The following is a 21,378-nucleotide window of genomic DNA, read 5'->3' on the forward strand; positions in this document are numbered from 1 at the left end:
AAAGAGGGTATGTAGATCTGTTTATATTGGTGATATGTAACTATCTCACACAGCCAGAAGAAATAGAGATTTAATGGACTTTCACAAAATTGTTATGAAAAGGGAGCGGGTGTGGCTAAAGGATTTCAGTCTGCCTGGCAGTGGTGCTTTCTTGGATTCTCTGCAGGGAGGACTGTTCTGGCAGCTGACAACAGAATGCACCCAGGAGTGGGTGGTACTGGACCTGGTACGTACAAATGGGCAGAGTTTCTGATGTCCTAGTGATCTAGAATCCAGTGATCGCTGGATGATGGTGTTCAGTAGTAGATGCAGGAGCAAAGTTTCATTCAAAGGCGAGGGTCCTACACTTCTGGAAAACTAATTTTGTTAACAGGGAGTAGTAGCTCAAGGAGTTGTTAGCTGGGGAAGTAGAAGAGCAGTGGGCAAAATTTAAAATGATACCTAACCCTTTTGTTAAAGTAAATAGTCAAAAACGGTGCTTTGATTTTCTAAAGAAGTAGCTGTACATGAAAGAGAAGTTAGCATTCATAAAGTAAAGAGAAGACAGGCACAATATCTGGAAAAGCTAAGAATAAGAGAAGCTGGGAAAGTCTGAGAGCAAAGATACAAATAGAAGAAAAAGTAAATAGTGTGTACCTTTTTTTTTTTTAAGTTAGTGATATAAGGAAGTGCAAAAGTAGCATTGTTAGACTCTGAGGTGAAGGTGAGAAATATGTAGCGGATGAGGAAAAAGCAGGATTGCTTAACAAATATTTCTGTCAAGGTTCGCTTGAGTAGGCCAGGAGTTAGATCACAGAAATGGATACAAATAGGAAAGGAAGTGAGGTAAACTTCAAACAATTTCCAGAAGATTGAAGAGCTATCTAAACTAAAAGTAGATAAAACGATGGGACTGGATGAGATACATCCAAGTGTTAAGGGGAATTTAGAGTTCTAGCAACTACACTGGCTGACCTTTTCAATGCTGCTTTAGACTCTGGAGTCGTTTAGAGGGCTTGGAGGCAAGTGGATGTGGTTCCTTTTCACAAAAGTGAAAGAGGATAAGGCTAGGAATTTATAAGCCAGTCAAGTGTGACCTTTGTAGTGAGTAAATTAATGAAATCATTGTTAAAACAGAGGATAGTACAGTTCCTGGAATCTAATGGATTGCAAGATCTGAGGCAGCGTAGTTTTAGCAGAGGTAAATCTAATCAGACAGATCTGATCCATTTCTTTGGGTGACCAGGGATGATTCAGGGAGAGTGCTAGATGTAATGCATTTTGGTTTAAGAAAGGCCTTTGATAGGGTTCTGAATAGGTGACACAAACTGGGTACCTTTGAACCCTAAAGTTACTGACTTGATAAGAAACTGGTTGAGTGGTAACAAAGGATAGTGGTAAATAAATTTCACTCCAAGGAGGAAGTGGGGCATTCGTTGTATTGTGCTACAGGGATTGATCCTTAAACTGGTTCTTTTCAACATTTTTCTAAGTGACATCGCGGAAGGATTGTCAGGAACTCTTCCTTTTGAGGATGATATCAAAATCTGCAACAGGATTGACAGTGGGGAATGTGGTGAAAACATGAGGAAATTAGCAAAGCTTGAGGAATAGTCTAGAGAATGGGTAGGCAATTCTGGTCCTCGAGGGCCGAGAACCACTTGTGTTTTCAGGATATCCCTAAAGAATATACATGAGAGTTGCATGCACTCTGCCTCAATTGTATGCATATCTATTTCATGTATATTCATTAGGGATATCCTGAAACCAAACTGGTTTGTGGACCTCAAGGATGAGAATTACCCACCCCTGGTCTAGAATATGGCAGTTCAGTATTGGATCCATCAACGCTCCACACCCCAGGACAGTTAGAGCACCGGTATTTTGTCCCATTGGTGCACCCGATGTATTCGAGGCAGGAGTGATCAGTAAAAGACTGAAGGGTAATTCACTACACTTTGCTTTCCATCTCATCTCCTTGAGCAAAGACTTCGCCTGGAGATATCAGATCTGATATATTCTGTGGTAGCTTTGGTTTCCATGCATCCACCAATTTGTTTCACCCAGGATGGTGCTACATCCTTGAGTCCGTTGGAGCTTCTCAAGAGGATGAGCCAATACTGGTGTCAAAGAATGTCTCCCCCTCCCCTCCCCCCCCCCCCAACTCTTGGTCAGAAGACATAGAGGTCCATAGACTGGGTAGCGGAATTGGTTTTTCTTTGCTTGCTGGCAACTACTGACAAGGAGGCACCCTTGAACCTCTTATGTCCAATGTATCAGATGATCGGGGGCAAGATCCCACCTTAGGAGCTCCCCATAGTAGCAATATCTAGCTCCCAATCTTCCCCCTCTGTGGAGGAATCTAGCTAGTCGAGGAGGGAGACTGTTCAGAGAATGTTCTATTTCTAAGAATATTCATTTCTGAGATTACCAAGGATCTCGCCCAATCACATTCAACATCATTTGGGTCATAAGTTAATGACTCATCTCTCATTTCTGAAGAAGGGTCTTCAGGGATTTCTTCAGATCACCTACCTGATCTGATGGAGCACTCTTTGCTACCAGAAAACCTATCATACTTCAGATTCTTGGATAACATCTGTAAGATATTGAGGGTCAACATCCACAAGGACAAAGACCCCTGCACTGATGTTTTTGAATTCTGAAAATTCTGCCTGCAATGATCCCAATGCAATCAATACTATAGGATTTACAAACTAAAATGTTAGAAAATAGAGTATGTACCACTGTAATCAGGAAACTGGATATCAGATATAGAAATCATCAAATCCCAGGGTTTGGGGTAGTCCAGCTATCGCATCAATCGGTAGTAATGGAGTTGGTGCTGAAAAGGCTAAGTCGACCAGCATTTTCTCAAACCCTTTACTGGGCAAGAACTTAAACTATTAAATAATTTTGGGAAGAGTCTTTCGGAGCTCTATGCTAAATGACCACATTGTGGCCTGCCAATTCTACATGGTGCGGTATTTATATTATTGCATGGATAAGCTGAAACCCTTAATAGTCTGCATGTTCTCAGTCCAGAGACTATCAGAACATTGTTTTCTCTGCTCCATGTATGAATCATTTGATGCTGTAGCGAGATCTTCACTATAGCAATACAAATCCTGTATACTGTGTAGTGGGAAAATAATTTAAGTAAAGACTCAGTGACCTCCATATAAGGTGCCGAAAGGGCTACAGGCTTAAAGCTTTCAGCGGCAAGGGCCTTTTTTTTAATCATTGGTCACAGTGAGGTATTTTTTTGAAACGCTTCCATGCCTGAAGCTGAATCGATATACACTTATCTTATAAAGCTCTCCAGTCCAAATTTTACAGTTGAGAGCACAAGTGCAGCAACCCAAATGTCATCTGGCTGAGTAAGGAAAAATTTGACGCTGTCAGACATGCAGTGTTTCGGAGAAAGAAAACTTCCTTCAGGGAGTCTGATATAAATCTTGCCGGCACAGAAGGTATTATGAGTCAATCTTGTCTGGCTGTGATGAAGCGTCTCAGCGTGGCTTTATACAATGCCGGTGAACAGTCTGTCGCCTTGCCATGAATCCATCTCATGGATGAGTTGCTTCTCAGCCAGTTGGTGAAAGAACCTGTCCCTCCCAAAGACCATGGCATGGGAAAGTTCTTGCAGCTATGTTGGCTGATCTTTTCAAATCTGCTTTTCAGTTGGGAGTAGTTCTGGAGGACTGGAAAAAGGTAGATGTGGTTGCTGTTAACAAAATTGGAAGTGAGGAGGAGGCTGGGAACTATATACGACCTCTGCTAAAATAGAGGATAGAGCAGGTTCTGGAATCCAGTGGATTACAAGATCAAGGCAGTATGGCTTTACCAGATGTAGGTCTTGTCAGATGAATTTTATCATTTTCTTTGAGTGATCAGTTTTGGATCAGGGGAGAGCACTGGATGTAATGTACTTGGGTTTCATTAAGGCCTTTGAGAGAGTTCCACGTAGACAACTTGTATATACCAAGCATGCTCAATTTATATTAGAGTAATTGACTGGATTTAGAAACTAGTTGAGCGGGAGGTAACAAAGAGTAGGGATAAATGGAGCTCAGTCTGAGGAAAGGGACATTACTAGCAGTGGGCCACAGGTATTGGTCCTTGGGCCTATTCTTTTCAACATTTTCATGAGCAATGCTGAGGAAGGATTATCTGGAAAGGCTTGTCTTTTTTCAGGTAACCAAAATCTGCTGCAGGTTAAGACAGCCAGGAAGATGTAGAAAACATGAGAAGAGATCTAGCAAAGCTCAAGGAATGGTCTAGGGTCTGGCAGCTAAGATTTAATGCTTAAAAAAAAAAAAAAAAACCAAAAGTAGAATAATGCATTTAGATTGCAAAAACCCAAGGGAATGGTACGATATGTGGTGAAATTCTAAGCATGAAAGAATGGGATCTGGGGATGGTCATATCTGATGATCTTAAGGTGGCCGAACAGGTGGATAAAACAGTCAAAATCCATAAAAATGCTAGGGTGCATAAGGAGAGGAATGCTCATCACAAAAGGTGCTCCTGAATGTGTTACAGGAGAATATTTTTATTTATTTATTTATTTGTGTTTTTCTATACCGGCATTCACGGGAGTTCGTATCATGTCGGTTTACATAAAACAAGGGGTGATCAATACATTATAACATACATAACTAAAACATAAGAGTATACATTACAGGAGTATAAACAAGTGCACGGAAGAGAAAGTTACAATGAAACAGGGGTTATTCTAACTGGGATTAGAGTTAAAGGAAAGATAAACAAGTTTAACAAGAAGTAAAACATTGTAGTGATTGGTTTGTAGTGTCTGATTCAGTTTAGTAGAGAATGTTCAATTAAATAATTGTTCTTTTAAATAAATATTCTATTTGATAGAAAATGTTCAGTATTGCTGTATTTGATTTTGCTGCAATTGATGGAAGTGAATCCTTAAGGGTCTGGAAATGCTTTCATATATATAAAATAAGATATGCCATACTGGGTCAGACCAAGGGTCTATCAAGCACGGTATCCTATTTCCAGCAGTGGCTAATCCAAGTTGCAAGTACCCAAACAATAGATAGATCACAAGCTACTATTGCTTATTAATTACTGTCATAGCAGATTACGGATTTATCCTCTAGGAACTTATCCAAACTTTTTTTTAAACCCAGTTACACTAACTGCTGTAACCACATTCTCTGGCAATGAATTCCAGAGCTTAACTATGCGCTGAGTGAGAGAGAATTTTCTTTGATTTGTTTTAAATGAGCTACTTGCTAACTTCATGGAGTTCCCCCCCTGGTCCTTCTATTATCAGAGAGTAAATAACTGATTTACATTAACTTGTTCAAGTCCTCTCATGATTTTGTAGACTTCTATCATACCCCACCTTCTCCAAACTGAACAGCCCTAACTTCTTTAGCCTTTCCTCATAGGGCAGCTGTTCCATCCCCCTTATCATTTTGGCCGCCCTTCTCTGCACTTTCTCCAGTGCAGCTATTCTTTTTTGAGACGCTACAACCAGAACTGCACACAGACTTCAAGGTGAGGTCTCACCATGGAATGATACAGAGGCATTTCGACATCCTGTTTTATTTTCCGTTTGCTTTTTTGATTGCCACAGCACATTGAGCCGACAATTTCAATGTATTATCCACTAATGCATAGATCTTTCCTGGGTGGTAACTCCTAACATTGTGTAAGTACAGCAAGGGCTGTTTTCCCCTATATACATCAATTTGCACTTGTCCATGTTAAAGTTCACTTGCCATTTGGAAGCCCAATCTTCCAGTCTCACGAAGTCCTCCTGCAATTCATCACAATCTGCTTGAGATTTAACTATTCTGCATAATTTTGAGTCCTCAAACGTGATCACCTCATTCATTGTACCCCTTTCCAGATCATTCATAAATGTATTAAAAAACACCAGTCCAAGTACAGATCCCTGAGGCACTCCACTGTTTACTTTTTTCCCTGTGAAAACTGACCATTTAATCCTACTGTTTCCTGTCTTTTAACTAATTTGCAATCCACAGAAGGACATCACCTCCTATCCCATGACTTTTTAGTTTTCTTAGAATCCTCTCATGCAGGACTTTGTCGAACACCTTCTGAAAATCCAAATACACCACATCTACTGGTTAGCCTTAGTCCGCATTTTTGTTCACCACCATCAAAAAAATGTAGGAGATTTGTGAGGCAAGACTTCCCTTGGGTAAATCCATGCTGGCTGTGTCCCATCAAACCATGTCTATCTAAATGTTTTGTGATTTTATTCTTTATAACAGCTTCCATGATTTTTCCCAGCACTGAAGTCAAGTTCACTGGTCTATAGTTTCCTGGATCACCCTTGGATCCCTTTTTTTAAATATAGGGGTTGCATTGGCCATCTTCCAGTCTTCAGGTACTTTGGATATTTTAATGAAATGTTGAGGTTTTAGATGGGATTTGAATATGGCCAGAGAATGGATGAGACTCCACTTTAGGAAGCATGTTTCAGGCATATGGTCCAGCCAGTTGGAAAGCATGGACTCAGATGTTGATGTTAGAAGGGCACAGACAGATGCAACTTGCCTGATGAACAGTGTTCACAACCAAAGGTGTTTGGGGAGATAGGAAAAGCAAATAAAGCTATAGAGTTAAGTAGGCAAATAGGAGCTTGAACTGTGTGGATAAGCAGATGTTACCCCACTTGAGGGACATTGGCGGAAGTTGTCATATAGCTGAATTTTGAAGAGACTTGTGGAGATGGTTCACTGGGAGACCTGTGAGAAGCAGGTTACAATAGCCTTAAGCATGATATAATAGTATATCCTGCATAAGACTGATTTGTATGCAGGATATTCTGAAAGCCAGGCCTGTGTGTGGCTTTTGAGGTCTGGAGTTGGCCACCCTTTTAATAGTGGAGTTTGGTGTCATAGAAGGAAGCACATTTTAGCAGCGTCTTGAATGCACACAGAGTAGTGGTAAGTAATTTTTTACAATGTGAGTTTTCAACTTTTCACTGTAACTGTCAAATTTCTTTCACATTATTGGCCATCTTTTCAGTGATTTGGGATCTTCAGATTATCCCTTTTTAGAATGGATAGATATGCTTACATATTCTCAAACTGGACCAGGGTACTTATGTGAATCTACTTTATGATGCTAGACTAGGTTTGTGGGTTTTTTTGTTTTTTTGTTTTAATCAGGGTTATGTTTTGTAAAGCTTCTGCATTAGGCACAGTTAACTTATTGTTAGGCTGTGAACATCTCTGCATGTTTCCCAGCACGATACTGGCATTTAGCATAATGTGCCCATTGTGCCTTTCCGTCCCATGCTAAACAGCGCCGTGCTGGAGAGGAAATGATCACATGCATCAGAGCTGCCAGTTTGACCGATTCAGAATGTTGCCATACAGAGCCATCACAAAAGCACAATTGGTGGTTCTTCCTCTCTTCCTTGCCTTGAAGCAAAGCATTAAATTTGCGGTCCTTTCCCATGTAAATTTAATAGGTCACAAAGATAAGATTACTCTGTAATTACAGTTGCATCTTCCACGGTTCCAGACTTAACTCACTCTGTTTGTTAGGAATTGCCTAACATTGTGTTAAGAGCATTTGCTAATATTGACCATAAGTAATGCATGTATCATAAACCCCAGAGTTTCTTGGAAGTTTTGATCAATAAATTCAAATATCTTATCTGAAAGAAGCCATCATTACATTCAAGTTGGCAAGAGCACTTTATAACATAGTGCTTCTAATCTATATGTTGAGCAAACCCTAGATATTAGTCATGCTGTTATAGTTCCTACTTGATGTATTTATTTTGCTCCATCAGTATCCTTGGTACTTTGCAAGATTTAGTACTTTGCAATGGCTCTGCCTCAAGCATTTATATTTGATTCCTATGGAAAAAATCCTTAATGAGTATGGCTCAAAGGTTGAGCAAAAGTAGTTAAGGGATTTGTTGAAGACAATTGTAGAAGCAAAAATTGAAATCTAAACTATTGCAGGAAGAGCCATATCAAATGAAAGTAAATTAAATAGCCCTTAATTTTGTGGCGTTTTGACCAAGGAACCTACATTTTTCTAGTTGGTAATATAAAATTCCATTAACTATCGTGTGCTAAACTTACTGAGGATTTGGTAGCTTCTTTTAGACATGGCATTCCAGAAACCTAGGTGTCCATCCAATAGGCCTTTTTTCTGTTCCTCTTTTCAGGAGCCCGAGCCCAGCCTCTCTCCTGTCTAGCATAAGAAAATTCTCAATTCGGGTCCTGCAGATTGTAGCATTGTGTGGCAAGCACCAGGAAGTCAGCAGGGCTGTGGAATATGGGAAGGGCTGTGGACAGCTTAGTCTTAGGAAGGGAGGAGGAAGAGTTAGGGGGAAACTCCTGTGCCAGTGACTCCTATGGAGATGGGGAGCGGCAGTCACTTACGATCTGCAAGACAACTTACAAGCAGCATGGAGCCAGCCTGAGTTTGGATGCGAAGAATAATGTGCCCACTGTGGACCAAGCCAGTGAATGTATTAGAAAGTTGCTGCTATATGCCGACTGTTGGGCTCGCTTATTACTCTCTCCTCTCCTCAGCCCTTCAAGGACGCTTGACTAGTGCAGGTTACTGCGTCATTTGGTATCCCAATGCTTCTGTGCCAGCCCCACCCTGAATGGGACCACATTGCATATTTTTTCCTCTTCTTTTCTTTTTTCTCTTGCTGTTCTGTTATGTCGTCGCTGCTGCGGGCTGGCTAAGGGCTAGTAGCCCCACAAGAACTTGCTGATCCTGCTAAAGGGCCTGTTTGGGGTGAGGGGGACTTGTGTGGAAGCCCTTGCAGATTGATGTATGAGCCACAGCAGGAGTGTGCACACATGCCAGAGAGAACGTGTGTAGGTCTGTCAGAGAGGAGCCGATGTAATAAAATCTGCAGTCAAATCGGAGTCCAATGTTAGCACCGTTTTATTTAATGCATGTAACCCCACCTCTGCATGGGCGGAGCCATAAACTTATTTATAGTTCTTGGGGCAGGGTCACCTGACGAGCTCTCCTCAGACTCCTTCCCTAGGGTGTGGATCCTTTTTTTTAGATGGGGGAGAGAGTTAACTTTCAGGACCCAAGTGCTAAGGGTGACTCTTTGTTTGCGCTGTCCCTGGAAGAGGGATCTTGCTTGTTCTGCTTCTCTGTCTGGATCTCCTGGGAAAGGGATGTGTGTACTTACTGTGTGCTCAAATAAGCACTCTGGGAACCCTTTGGTTGGTGTCCAAAATTAGTTTTTACTGTTCAAATGCTGCTGATCAATGGCGCAATAACTTTCACTGTAGCACCATAGAATTCCCTTGTTTTCTTCTTACAGTCTCTTTCCCCTCTGTCTGTGCAGGACTCACATGCCAGGGGCAAGGAACATCCACTCTCCAGGGTTTGGATAACTAGGGTTCCCAGGGGGGCATAACCCTTAGTTGTGTGGTTGATAAAAATTTAAAAATCCTTCTGTCTACACAGAGAGTCCAAATCTCTTTCCCCAAGGGAAGGGGGCTAGGTGTCCTCAATGGTCTTTATAGTTTTTACTCACGGTTAGCAGCTCTTCAGATTCATTAGGTTTTTCACAGATTCACTCTCCTCTGGATCCCTGATGGAAGGGATCCCTGGATGCAGGAAGGAAGGAGCATCCAAAGTCTTCCTCCTAAATCTGGAAACTCATTGTCCTTTTCCCTTCCATGGAAACCACTGCTGAAACTTTCTCCTTGCAGCAGGTCACTGGGGACCCCTGTCCTCGTTGAGGGTATGGAGGGCAGATCTTCCCTTACCTGCCCAGCCTTAGACACAGGGTTCCCCATGCCCTGGAACCAGGAGGTAGACTGGCTTTCACAAGGCTTCTACCACTAAAAAAAAAGCCCCAAAAGATGTCCCAACCAGCTAGTGAGTAGACGAATGAAGACCCCTCCTGACCCTGGTCAGGATCCCCAGGCTGGATTAGCCTGCCTCCTTTGACTGCTTGAAAAATCACGAAACAGGTTAAGCTCCTCACCACTCTCCAAAAGCCATGAAGGGCTGTCCACGGCTTCTCGGGGGGAGAGCTGTTGTAAAGCTAGATACCACAAAGGGAGGGGCTGAACTTGAATGGTGTCTCCCCCAAAATACACACACATACTAAACTATACCATCTAGATACCTACCATTAATGCCTGGGTGAACTCTTAGGTTCACAGACTGGCTGTCAGTTATGCACGCTTATTAAAAACAGATCCCTGTTGCTTACAGTAAGCTAATGGAATGCAAATTGAGCAAGTGTGTTTAACTCAGTTTAGTGCAGTTTTTTTTTTTTTTTAAACTGAAAAATCCACACTAATGAAGAAAAGTGCTTTAAAATGTGTGTTCAAAAAAAGGAGTAAGGAGAGAGGTGCTTGAATTTGGAAGTAGTGTTAATGAAATGGCCTTGCATGCAAAATTGGCACCAGGCATCCCAACATGGGCACAATTTTTTGCATGCCAAATGAAGGCAAAGGGGGAGGGGGGGCACCGACAGCTGAACAGTGTATGCACTTTGCTGCTGTGCGTCCCTAATTCTATAGAGCTTACCCTTTGATTTCACTTGGCATGCCTTGCATGTGTGATTGTGCTCAAGTTGGGATGCCCAATGCCAGTCTTGCATGCAAGGCCATTCTGGTCACACTCCTACCAACTTCGAGCACTTACCTCCTTAATCCTGTGTTTTGTTAGAGACCAAATGGTGGGTTCAGGGGAAGGGGTGCTGGGGAGGAGGAAGAGATTGGTGGGAAAGGGAGACCTGTACCAGTACCTTAGCCAGGGATAGGGGCTCATGGATCTGCTGCTGGACATGGGGAGAAGGGGATGGATTGAGGGACCTGGTGCTGGGCTTGGACATAGGGGCAAGAGAGAGATGAAATGGGGAAGCGGGGCAAGGTACTTCCATAGATGATAAGGTCATGGGGGTAGGGAGCTAGAACAAGATGGAGTAAGGAACCCACATAGGTAGTAAGTTCTTTTGGATCAGGGAATTATTGTACCTGGACTTAAATATGCTATAATCTGCGTTACTTGGTTAGCCTTCTACAATGGGGTGAATTGTATTTGTTTAAATTATATTTTGTAATGTTTGTTTATTTGAAGAGTTTTATATACCGTTATTCGGAAAAGCCATCATACATTTACTTACCTTAGTCTATGTGCCTATTTGTAAACCGTTGCGATGGTATATAACTTAGCGACGGTATAGAAAAGTTTTTAAATAAATAAAATCATAACTGTTTACATAGTGCACAGGATTTTTAACATGGAGGTTTTGAAATCTCATAGCATATTGCAATTACAGTAATAAACATAACCTAACAAGTCTCTGAAGAAATATAAGGTTGGATGTGGAGGGAGGTAAGTTTGGTTGAGAATTAGGGTTATAAGTTCATTTGAGAGTTGGTATGAGCAGATGATTGGGGGGGTCCATGAAGAATTTGCAAAACAGTAAAGTTTTTAGGTCTTTTTTGAAGGTTTTTATACTGTTGAGTTCTTAGGTCTTCAGGTAGAGTGTTCCAAAGATTGGGGGAGGCGATGGAGAAGGCTCTCTTGTTGTTAGATGAGCATCTTTGATAGTGGGGATTAATAAGTAGTTTGAATTATTGGATCGTAGGTTTCTTGAGGAGTTTTGAAGAGTTATGTTAAGGGTGTTAAGTCCTTGATGATCATTGTTAAGGACTTTATGGATGATAGTCATGGATTTGTAGGTGATTCGTGCAGTAATCGGGAGCCAGTGAAGAGAGGACAAGATGGGTGTAATATGGTCATTACTTTTTGTTCCAGTTAGGACTCTGGCAGCAGAGTTTTGAAGTATTTGTAGTGGTTTGAGGGATGAGAAGGGTATACCTATTAGTAGGGAGTTACAATAGTCGAAGGTGGAGAAGATAAGAATTTGAAGTACGGTTCTGAAATCGTCAGTGTTGAGAAATTGTTTTAAATGTCTTAGGGTTAGGAGTCTGTGGTAACCTTCTTTGGTTTTGTTTGATATGTGGTTCTTAAATGACAGATCTTTGTCGATGATAATTCCGAGGTTCCTGGTGTGGGAGGTAGGAATTATAGTTGTCATGTGTTTGTCAGGAATTATCAGGGGTAGAGGAGCAGGATTCTGTTTTTTGTCCATCAGTATAATTTCGGTTTTGTCAAAATTGATTATGAGTTTTAGGGAATTTAGAAGTTGTTTGATAGAGATTAGTAGATCTGAGGTTTTCCTGTAGGTGTCTTCAATTGATTTTTTTATGGGGATCAAAAGTTGTATGTCATCAGCATATAGGAAATGTGTTTTGTTTTTTTTGGAGAAGTTGGCAGAGGGGAAGAAGGTATATGTTGAAAAGGGTGGCAGATAATGCTGATCCTTGGGGGACGCCAGTGTTGAGGTTGATCAATTTTGATGTGGTGGTGTTGATTATTACTTGGTAAGTTCGGTCAGAGAGATAAGAAGAGAACCATTGTAATGTGGTGCCTGTTAATCCAATTTGTGAAAGTCGCTCTAACAGTATCTTGTGGTTTACTGTGTCGAAGGTGGCTGAGAGGTCGAGGAGTATGAGGAGGTATTTTTCTCTTTTGTCAAAGCCTCTTAAAATGGTGTCATTTAGGGAGATGAGAGATTCTGTGTTGAGATTTATCCTAAATCCATATTGGGATGGGGGTAGGATTTTGTTTGATTCAAGATAATCATAAAGTTGAGTGTGTACGATTTTTTCAATGGTTTTGGCAATGAACGAAAGGTTTGATATTGGGCGGTAGTTGGTAAGGATTTCAGGATCAAGGTTGTTGCATCTGTATAAACATATTAGCATATTCTATATGCCGATTCAGTACTCCTTTTTGCCATGCATTTTCTCCTTTTTGGTCGCGCGTGTTCAGTGTTGACTGCCCTGGAGAAACCCTTTGTAACTTTTCACAATGAGGATAAGGGTTGTCCTCCCTGCAATCTGCCCCTTTGCACAGTATAGAAAGGAATAGTCTCTCCTTTGTGTACTAGTGCAGAGCTGCCTACTGGGACTTGATTTGCTGGGAAAAAAAACAAAACTAGCTAGCTTTCTAGATAAAAATGATTGCAAATGAAAGAATGGAGGATAGGGCCCAACTGAAACTTCCCATTTAAGCAGCTGTCATGAAACGTTCTTATTGTGAATGTCTACTTTTGTAAACTACCATGAGTTATATAGATATGGGCAGGATATAAGTTTTTAAAAATAAAATGCTAAAGTTCATAGTAGACAGGTCTAGGTACTGTGGTACTTAACTTGGTTAACCTTATAAAAATCTGTTAATATTCTAAATCTGTATCATTCTGTTTCATTTTGTTATTTAGTAGTAATTAAAAAGAAATTGCCTTGTTTATTTCACACTGAGACTGTGTGCTTTAGCAGTTGTACACATTCTTCATATTCGGAGAACAATGCTATCACCTTTTTCATGGAGGTTTGTATAAAAGCATGATTAATGCAAAGCTTATATAATTTTAATAAATTATACATGTTAATAGTTATTTCAACAGACATACAATTGTGCTGTAAGTTTCTCATTCTTGGGTATTTTTTTAAGTCAGCAAGCTGGTTATTTAAGATAACTGTATTGGTTTTTCAGCCTTTCTTTGAATAATTAGCATGATCAGTTTGGTTACATAGTATTTTTTTTTTTTAAGTAGTGCTTCTATTTGCGTCTATCTCAGTGATAGTGAACTCCAGTCCTCAAGTGCCAAACAGGCCTGGTTTTCAGGATATCCACAATGAATATGCATGAGAGATTTGCATACAATGGAGGCAGTGCATGCAAATCTTTCTCGTGCATATTCATTGAAAAAAAATACTGAAAACCTGGCTTATTTTGTGGCATTTGAGGACTGGAGTTCGCCATCACTGGTCTAACTCGTACTATATATTAGGGAAGAAAAGATATTGCAGAGGTAATCTTTAATGTTAGAAATTTTGGGAGAAAGTATAAACAAGTTTAGTACTTTACCTAGAACTCGTATCTGAATCTTGCAGATTTGGCCACAGTGTGTCTTCTGCATGCTTCTATACCCTACATTCTTCTTGAATTCATCTTGGGAGTAATTTTCAAAAGGATTTCTGTGTGTAAATACTGGTTTTATGCATGCAAATTACTTTTTAAAATTAGCCTGGGGATCGTATGCACAAAAGTGATTGTGTGTACCTTTACATGTACTATAGAGATGTTTGAGGGTAGAATTTGGGTAGGGACATGATTTACTTGTATATTTTTATCTTCAAACATGTGCATAATATATATGCACAGTTACACCTGCCCAGGAGGGAAGGGTTAGGTCGGCCGTCATACTTAGTGATGCGATTATTAGGAATGTAGACAGCTGGGTGGCTGGTGGGCATGAGGATCGCCTGGTAACATGCCTACCTGATGCGAAGGTGGCGGACCTCATGCGTCACCTAGATAGGATTTTAGACAGTGCTGGGGAGGAGCTGGCTGTCGTGGTACATGTGGGCACCAGTGACATAGGAAAATGTGGGAGGGAGGTTCTGGAAGCCAAATTTAGACTCTTAGGTAGAAAGCTTAAATCCAGAACCTCCAGGGTAGCATTCTCTGAAATGCTCCCTGTTCCACGCGCAGGTCCCCAGAGGCAGGCAGAGCTCGGAGTCTCAATGCGTGGCTGAGATAATGGTACAAAGAAGAGGATTCAGTTTTGTTAGGAACTGGGGAACCTTTTGGGGAAGAGGGGAGTCTTTTCCGAAGGGATGGGCTCCACCTTACAGGGTGGAACCAGACTGCTGGCGCTAACTTTTAAAAAGGAGACAGAGCAGCTTTTAAACTAGAACAAAGGGGAAAGCAGACAGTCGCTCAGCAGCGCATGGTTCGGAGAGAGGTATCTTCAGATACTAATGATGCATTAGAATTAGGGCATCCCGACAGTGAGGTTCCAATTATAAGAAAAGTAGTCCAAGTGCCTGTAACTAAATGCTCCGCTGAGATAAAAAATTCTAACTTATCCCTATCAATTAAAAAACAGAATGAAAATACAAACAAAAAACAAACTTTGAAATGTTTGTATGCTAATGCCAGAAGTCTAAGAAGTAAGATCTGAGAAATAGAATGTATAGCAGTAAATGATGACATAGACTTAATTGGCATCTCCGAGACATGGTGGAAGGAGGACAACCAATGGGACCGTGCTATACCGGGGTACAAATTATATCGCAATGACAGAGAGGAGCACACGGGAGGTGGTGTGGCGCTTTATGTCCGGGATGGCATAGAGTCCAACAGGATAAACATCCTGCATGAGACTAAATGCACAATTGAATCTTTATGGATAGAAATCCCTTGTGTGTCGGGGAAGACTATAGTGATAGGAGTATACTACCATCCACCTGGTCAAGATGGTGAGACGGACAGTGAAATGCTAAGAGAAATTAGGGAAGCTAACCAAATTGGTAGTGCGGTAATAATGGGAGACTTCAGTTACCCCAATATTGACTGGGTAAATGGATCATCGGTACATGCTAGAGGTATAAAGTTCCTGGATGGAATAAATGACATTTTTATGGAGCAATTGGCCCAGGAAAAGACAAGAGAGGGAACAATTTCAGATCTAATTCTCAGTGGAGGACAGGATTTGGTGAGAGAGGTAACGGTGGTGGGGCCGCTTGCCAATAGTGATCGTAATATGATCAAATTTGAATTAATGACTGGAAGGGGGACAGTAAGCAAATCCACAGCTCTTGTGCTAAACTTTCGAAAGGGAAACTTTGAGAAAATGAGAAAAATTGTAAGAAAAAAACTGAAAGGAGCAGCTACAAAGGTAAAAAGTGTGCGAGAGGCATGGTAATTTAAAAAAAAAAAAAAAATTCCTAGAAGCATAGTCCAGATGTATTCCACACTCTTAAAAAAAAAAGGTGGAAAGAAAGCAAAACGATTACCGGCATGGTTAAAAGGGGAGGTGAAAGAAGCTATTTTAGCCAAAAGATCTTCATTCAAGAATTGGAAGAAGGATCCAACAGGATAATGCATAAGCATTGGCAAGTTAAATGTAAGACATTGATAAGACAGGCTAAGAGAGAATTTGAAAAGAATTTGGCCATACGGGCAAAAACTCAGTTAAAGTTTTTAACATATCCGAAGCAGAAAGCCTGTGAGGGAGTCAGTTGGACCGTTAGATGATCGAGGGGTTAAAGGGGCACTTAGAGAAGATAAGACCATCGCGGAAAGATTAAATGATTTCTTTGCTTCGGTGTTTACTAAAGAGTATGTTGGGGAGATACCCGTTCCGGAGAAGGTTTTCATGGGTAATGATTCAGATGGACTGAACCAAATCACGGTGAACCTAGAAGATGTGGTAGGCCTGATTGATAAAATGAAGAGTAGTAAATCACCTGGACCGGATGGTTATACACCCCAGGGTTCTATAGGAACTCAAAAATGAAATTTCAGACCTATTAGTAAAAATTTGTAACCTATCATTAAAATAGTCCATTGTACCTGAAGACTGGAGGGAGGCTAATGCAACCCCAATATTTAAAAAGGGCTCCAGGGGTGATCCGGGAAACTACAGACCAGTTAGCCTGACTTCAGTGCCAGGAAAAATAGTGGAAAGTATTCTAAACATCAAAATCACAGAACATATAGAAAGACATGGTTTAATGGAACAAAGTCATTATGGCTTTACCCAAGGCAAGTCTTGCCTCACAAATCTGCTTCTTTTTGAAGGAGTTAATAAACATGTGAATAAAGGTGAACCTGTAGATATAGTGTATTTGGATTTTCAGAAGGCGTTTGATAACGTTCCTCATGAGAGGCTTCTATGAAAAGTAAAAAGACATGGGATAGGTGGCGATGTCCTTTCGTGGATTACAAACTGGCTAAAAGACAGGAAACAGAGTAGGATTAAATGGAAAATTTTCTCAGTGGAAGGGAGTAGGCAGTGGAGTGCCTCATGGATCTGTATTGGGACCCTTACTTTTCAATATATTTATAAATGATCTGGAAAGAAATACGAGTGAGGTAATCATTTACAGATGGTACAAAATTGTTCAGGGTAGTTAAATCACAAGCAGATTGTGATAAATTGCAGGAAGAGCTTGTGAGACTGGAACATTGGGCATCAAAATGGCAGATGAAATTTAATGTGGATAACTGCAAGGTGATACATATAGGGAAAAATAACCCATGCTATAGTTACACAATGTTAGGTTCCATATTAGGTGCTACCACCCAAGAAAGAGATCTAGGCGTTATAGTGGATAACACATTGAAATCGTCGGTTCAGTGTGCTGCGGCAGTCAAAAAAGCAAACAGAATGTTGGGAATTATTAGAAAGGGAATGGTGAATAATACATAAAATTTCATAATGCCTCTGTATCGCTCCATGGTGAGACCCCACCTTGAATACTGTGTACAATTCTGGTCGCCGCATCTCAAAAAAGATATAATTGCGATGGAGAAGGTACACAGAAGGGCGACCAAAATAAGGGGAATGGAACAACTCCCCTATGAGGAAAGACTAAAGAGGTTAGGACTTTTCAGCTTGGAGAAGAGACAGCTGAGGGGGGATATGATAGAGATGTTTAAAATCATGAGAGGTCTAGAACGGGTAGATGTGAATCAGTTATTTAGTCTTTCAGATAATAGACTAGGTGGCACTCCATGTAGTTAGCATGTGGCACATTTAAAACTAATCTGAGAAAGTTCTTCTTCACTCAACGCACAATTAAACTCTGGTATTTGTTGCCAGAGGATGTGGTTAGTGCAGTTAGTGTAGCTGTGTTTAAAAAAGGATTGGCTAAGTTCTTGGAGGAGAAGTCCATTAACTGCTATTAAAGTTGACTTAGAAAATAGCCACTGCTATTACTAGCATCAGTAGCATGGGATATACTTAGTTTTTGGGTACTTGCTAGGTTCTTGTGGTCTGGTTTGGCCACTGTTGGAAACAGGATGCTGGGCTTGATGGACCTTTGGTCTGAACCAGCATGGCGTTCTTATGTTCTTATGTCCACAATGGTAGGCCATTTTTAATGACATCATTGCAAAGTACCAGCGGGCCAGAGGTAATGGGGCAAACTCATTAGGCTGGAGGGCCACAAAAAGCTGGTCATCAGGCTGGATTTATCCCATATGCTGTAGTTTGCCCATCCCTGCTCTAACTGATGTTCTGGATAATAAATATTCCAGGATAATTATGCAGCTATGGCATAATGAATAGGGCTAGGAATGACATATTTCTCTCTTAAACAATTAACTTACACAAAAACTACATTTGTATGACAGTTGGATACTAAAACAACTTCCTTTTTCATTTCTATCTTCCGGATATTCCAGCGGTGCAGGATTTTGCCACTTTGGCACGCACCTACACGCTACCCTCCAAACATTTCTTTGCTTATCTGCAAGCTCGCCATTATATCCAGTCGTTCAAATGGACAGAGGAAGCATTCCGACAGGAGTCTAACTTTGCACATCGATTTTTTGATACTGCCCTTCTACATAATTCTATCAGGGGCTGGTGTATACTGAGCCAAAAAAACAGAAAACCTTACCATCTGCGGGCCCTGGCGGAGTATTGGTTGGAAGCCTGGGAGCGACCTATTTCTACTGAGGAAATTTTGCTATGTTTTAAAACTATAAACGCCACGGTGCCAGACCATACCCTGCGGGACCTGCAATTTCGGATCCTGCATCATATTGTCTGTGATGACGTTCGACGTTACCAAATGGGCAGGTTGCCCTCCCCCCAATGTGTCAAATGTGGTGTTGTACCTGGTACATTGGCACACCGACTCTTGCAATGCCCGACCCTTCGGTCATTCTGGGATGGCGTATTGACGCATGTGGCATGTTGCACTACTTCACATATCCTGAGGTCGGGGAAGCTCTTGCTGTCTGGGATGCGCAGCAATATTACCCCTCATACTGCTCCTGCTGGACGTTTTGGACGTACTGCTATCTTGTTGGCCTGCCAATTGATATTGGCTGTTTGGATTGATCCTACGACACAACCAACGTTGAGAGCCTGGTATTCTAAGCTTGCGATAACTATGCAGTTGACACGCCTCAATCTTCTTTCAACGGGACGCACTATGGACGCTACTTCTGTGGCTCACTGGACTACTTGTTTTGATTTATTACCTCTGGATATACAAACCCAACTTTTAAATACTGGATATCAAAATGTATGGACATAAGTGCGGCTCTCTCTGTATTAATGCTTTATTGCTTTTGTAGCCACTTGACTCTGCTGTTGTTGGTTCTAACACCATCTCCTGGGGGGGGGGGGGTAGGCAGTTACAGGGCGGATGACCGAGTGGCTGGGTGTGAGTGTTTGTGATGGATGTTAGGAGGGGTGAGTGGGGGGCGGATAAACATTGGAAACAAAGGGAGGTATGCGGGGCTGCAACATTTGTATGGTTACTTGTATGCCAACGTTTATTACGCTCTGTTGTTTTTCTACTCTTGTTATTGGTTGGCATGACTTGCCTCTATCGAGGCTGTTGAAACTGTCGACGCATGTTCCCTAATAAAAATGATTTTGACAAAAAAAAAAAACCCAACTTCCTAAACAGACTTGTTTCCATTTTCTTTTGTCCCTTAAACTGCCTTTTTTCCCTGTGCGTATACAAGGGTAGTTTAGTTTTCATAGTAAGATTATTGCATTCCAGAAGTGAGTCCATCTGCAGGCATTTCAGTTACTTAGGTTGAAGGCCAGTTGCTTATACTGTATAATGTTTTGATGTATGTTGCTTCTTTTTCTATCATAAATTTAATTTTTGGATTTGTGACTGTTCTCATAATGATGGACTAGTAGGATTAACCAGTTGGGGTATTTTTTTATTTCTCTGTGTATCATTGATGGCTGGTTATTTCTATTTCTGTTGCAAGTTTTAATTTGAAATTAAACTACTTTTTTTTTTTTTTTATCAAAATGATTTTCTCAAAATTTGCAGGACAGTCTTATCCTGCAGACTCTCGCTTTAGAGAAGTCTTTCATGTTCTACAGATGTTGCTGGTGCACAAAAACAATGAGATTTATGCCTACAAAGACAGTGAACCTTTGCATGGTTTCCAAAATGCTAAACTCTAGCACCAAAAAGGGAAGGCATCACAAAGATTACAAAAATAAAAATGTTCTTTCTCAAATAGTTGGCATGAGGTTTGTTTTGCTCTTGTGAAATGAATTACAAACTGCATTTTGTTACTTTCAGTACGCATTATCAGTATTGTAAGGTGCAGAGAGTAGAGCAGTTCCAGAATCTCAACTCCGAGTTCTGGAACTGCTCCACTCTCTCCACACTCCAAGTTCTGGAGTTCTGATTTCAGCTCTGTTCCAGCAATCCTGTCTCTAGCTCCGGAGCATACCTTAAAAAAAAACAAAAAACTGACCAGCTCCGCTCTGGATCCAGGACACCAGCCATTCCTAGATTGCTGGAAGTTTAAAAAAAAAAAAAAAAACTTTGAAAATGTTGTGGAGTACACCTTTCCAATCTTGTTACAGATAAATACAGAAAGAATTGTGATTATTTGTATCCAGTGTACAATGGTATATTGAAGCAATATCAGCTCATGCTGCAGTAACCTGAAAACAAGCATAGTTCTCAAAAACCAATGTATTGTTAGTCCAGTATGAAGGTATCATCTGCAACTTGTTTGACCTTTCATGTCTATGTAATTGTCCAGAAAAAAAATGTGAATGAGAGCAATTAAGAGGCAACATTCTTATTCACAAATTAATTTCAGATAAAATGTGAACATCTAGATAAGCATGTGTGGATATAGCATGCATGATGGTATACAACGATAATCACAATTGAAACGCCCCTCTGGTATATTATTTAATTACAGATGGGTCCTTTGTGTGTGGGGATATCTTTCCAAAACCAGCTTCCTAATCTTTGGTATTGGATCACAGTCCTCTGTTTTATTCAAAGTTTCAGAAAATGGTTTAAAAAGGCAGCTCCTAAAATACCACCCATCCCTGGTTGCGAAGTTCTGGTTACAAAAATGGCTTGTTAAAGGCCACACACAGGGCAACAGCAGATCCAGGACTATAACCTGTGGCTGGTATCCCTGCTCGAGTCCCTGTATCTCCAGCCCAAATTATTCTTAAATGTATTAGAAGTGCTACTTCAGCTCTCAGATGTGTATATTTTTTTTATTTACAATTCTTTTTTTATACCGCATGCTCCTACAGTTGCAGTGGTTTATAATAAAATGTACATAAAAATATCATGGCAGAAATACAATGAATAGGGCCAACAGAGTACAAAAGTTTAAGCTTCCCTTGCTGGGAAGAGCTTGAATGCCAGGGTCGTAACAAATTAAAAGGACTGAAAAAATTTTTTGCTTCTGACCAGCGAGTACTGAGGGACTGGAAGCCCCCAAAATAAGGAATTACAGTTACCTGTTCCTGAGAAGATTAGGGTTTGG

General features: G+C 40.8%; 1 protein-coding gene across 1 annotated transcript in view; it reads left to right on the forward strand.

Annotated features, from left to right (window-relative positions):
* Positions 1 to 21,378, forward strand: part of CDC73 (cell division cycle 73) — a 405,302-nt gene that overhangs the window by 241,650 nt on the left and 142,274 nt on the right. The gene's annotated exons all lie outside the window — the stretch shown is intronic.

This window comes from Rhinatrema bivittatum, chromosome 10, assembly GCF_901001135.1.
Source record: "Rhinatrema bivittatum chromosome 10, aRhiBiv1.1, whole genome shotgun sequence".
NCBI lineage: Eukaryota > Metazoa > Chordata > Amphibia > Gymnophiona > Rhinatrematidae > Rhinatrema > Rhinatrema bivittatum.